Consider the following 3,249-nt stretch of genomic DNA (forward strand, 5'->3'; position numbering starts at 1 on the left):
ATATTGATCATACACCATACGGCTTTTGTTTCTCTCTTCTTCTTTCTTCTTCATCAGACACCAAACAGTGTGTCAGTGAGACGGTGACTCGGTAGGTGAGACTTGAGATTCGTATGATTAGTTTTTTTTTTCTTCCTACGGTGACTGTAATGACTTGAGATGACCTGTCGTTTGTCATGCAAGTATGCAACCCTGTAGTAAACTAGTAATCTGATTGGAATCAGGGTTTACTGATAGGTCTCAGAAAAGCAAATGGTCTTTTTTGGGTTGCCTATTCAGTTCAATGAGTTCATCATTTGTTTCACAAATCACTGGCATTTAATTCTAATATTGCATTTGGAATAAATGATGTGCATACTTATCAAGCTCAATTTGGAAATTTATCTGTAAATGATAGGTTCAGTCTGGTTTGGCCTGTTGACCAGTGCAGTTTTTTTTTTTTAAATAACATTGGGGCCTAACGTATTTATTAAAATAATTTTGGAGAAATTAGAAGAAAAAAATTAGTTATGTAAAGAAAATCTCACAGAAAGGCTATCTGAATTTGAGCTTATGAATGAGTAGCACAAGTTTTGACTCCACATTTGACTCCATTTTGTATAGATTGCGTTAATCTAAGCACTTGGTTAAATATTACTAATATTATGACTAAATTAGAGGGTTAATGCAATCTGTGAAAGGACACACTTAATTTTTATTGCTGCTAGGATTGCTAATTGTGCTATTTTTCCTGGAGTATTTTTTCTTTTTCTTTTTCTTATTCTGATTTTTCCATATCTCTTTAATGGAGGCATTTGCTTTTATTACCTTATTACCTAATAGGCTAATATTCCCTTATAGTAGTAATATTCCCTTTTATTACCTTTTTCTTATTCTGATTACCTTTTCACATTACAGTCGTAGACAAAGAGACAAATTGAATCTACCCATCTATGGAAACAATTGGTGGTAGCAGTGGGGGTGAAAATACAAGTAATGTTGCTACTGCACAATCAACGATTGATCCACGGAAGGATCCAAAAAGGAGAGATAAATCAAATGATCCTAGATGGAAATATGGGTATTGGCCTGACGTATCAAACAAAAATTGGATTACGTGTACCCTTTGTGGGAAGGATGTCAAGGGAGGAATAAAACGATTGAAGCAACATCTTATTGGTGGCTATGGAGATATAGTCAAGTGTGTGAAAACAACGGAAGCAATTGCTAAAGAGATGAGAGATGCAATCTTGAAGAACCAGAGGAAGAGGAACCTTGATTGTTTGGATGATTTGGATGTTAGTGATGGACCTACAGAAGTAACGGGACCACAACAGAATATAGTATCCGATTTGAGGGTCTCATTTCCTATCCCTAGCTCTGGGACAACTTCAAGAAGAAATAAAGCTATCATTCAAACACAATCCAAACAACAAGTAAGGGGTCCCATGGATAAGCATGTGAGGAGGACTCCTAAAGAAGTGATTGCAGATAGGCGGGATAAAGGTTCATATCAGACAACAATGGAGAACCGAGTAAGAGGAGAAGAAGAAAGAGATAAACTTTGTTCTTACCTTGCAAGGTGGGCTTATGAGAGTGGTGTTCCATTTAATGCTTTGAAGTTAAGGAGTTTTGAGGAATTGGTAGAGGCTATTGGTCAATATGGATCAGGTTTCAAGCCCCCTTGAATTCATGACTATAGGGGGCCTCTATTGAAGTCTGAAAAGGATAAAATTGATGAGTTAAAGGTGAAGTATCAAGGATATTGGAGGAAATATGGATGCACACTCATGTCTGATGGGTGGACAGACAAGAGAGGAAGACACCTAATTAATTTTCTTGTCAATTGTCCGGAGGGGACTTTTTTTGGAGTCTGTGGATGCATCTAACCAATCATAAACAACTGAAATGTTATTTAAGCTACTTGATAGTAAGGTTGAAGAGATTGGTAAAGATAATGTGGTATAAGTAGTCTCTGATAATGCTGCTAACTATGTTGCAGCGGGTCGACTACTAATGGAGAAAAGAAAGAGGTTATTTTGGAGTCCATGTGTATTTCATTGCATAGATCTTATGACGGAGGAAGTAGGCAAATTACGCTCTTATATGTCTGTTATATCAAAGGTCAGGAAATTAATTACATTCATCTACAGGCACACTCATCTTCTTGAAGCCATGGGGCAAAAAATTGGAGGAGACTTAGTGAGGGCTAGAGTGACTAGATTTGCCTCTTCCTTTTTAACACTCCAGAGCTTATACAAGCACAAAGAATCTTTGAAAAAATTATTTGTTGATGATGAATGGTCTCGTTCTAAGCTTGCATCTACAGAGGCAGGGAAGAAAGCTTCTGAGACTGTGTTTGCTACAATATTCTAGAATGGTGTGATGAATTGAGAGCATCACAACCTCTTCTTCAACTCTTGAGGATTGTAGATGGGGATAACATAGTTTTTAAGGCGGTAAGGCGACGGAAGCGTTTGAGGGGCCTTTCAGAGCGCCTTAGCAATAAAGCAGGCATAAAGCGTCACCTTATTGACTAAAGCGTTCTTGTGTAATTTTTTTTTTTAAAACCAATCTATTTGGCTCAAATCCTAGTTAAATCCTATTACTCATATGCTTAATAAATATTAAAGGTTTATATTCATACCAATGTAAGATATTTATCAAGAAAACAAATCAATAAAGTGAATAAACTAAGTTCATCTTCATCAATCATACAAAATGGAGTCATAATATTAGTAATATTAAGTGTGTCCTTTCACAGATTGCATTAACCCTCTAATTTAGTCATAATATTAGTAATATTTAACCAAGTGCTCAGATTAACGTAATCTATACAAAATGGAGTCAAATGTGGAGTCAAAACTTGTGCTACTCATTCATAAGCTCAAATTTAGATAGCCTTTCTGTGAGATTTTCTTTACATAACTAAGTTTTTTCTTCTAATGTCTCCAAAATTATTTTAATAAATATGTTAAGCCCCAATGTTATTTAAAAAAAAAACCTGCACTGATCAACCAGACTGAACCTATCATTTAGGGGTAAATTTCCAAATTGAGCTTGATAAGTATTAGGGGTGTCAACGGTCCGGTTTGGTGCGGTTTCGGTCCGGTTCCACCAGTTTCGGTGTGACTTTGGAAGTGACCGAAACCGACCCATTAAGGATTTATCGGTTTCGGTCCGGTGTCGGCTTCGGTGCGGTTTGGGTTCGGGTTGGTACCGGTTTGGATTTATGAGGTTCATTTCGGTTTGGATCGGTTTTTTAAACCG

At 36.7% G+C, this 3,249-nt stretch overlaps 1 protein-coding gene across 5 annotated transcripts in view; it reads right to left on the bottom strand.

The window, feature by feature from the left end:
• The window catches only part of LOC122066126 (GTP-binding protein BRASSINAZOLE INSENSITIVE PALE GREEN 2, chloroplastic), a 24,751-nt gene that overhangs the window by 15,328 nt on the left and 6,174 nt on the right, over positions 1-3,249 (bottom strand). The window lies entirely within an intron of this gene.

Source organism: Macadamia integrifolia, unplaced genomic scaffold (genome assembly GCF_013358625.1).
Source record: "Macadamia integrifolia cultivar HAES 741 unplaced genomic scaffold, SCU_Mint_v3 scaffold2246, whole genome shotgun sequence".
Taxonomy (NCBI): domain Eukaryota; kingdom Viridiplantae; phylum Streptophyta; class Magnoliopsida; order Proteales; family Proteaceae; genus Macadamia; species Macadamia integrifolia.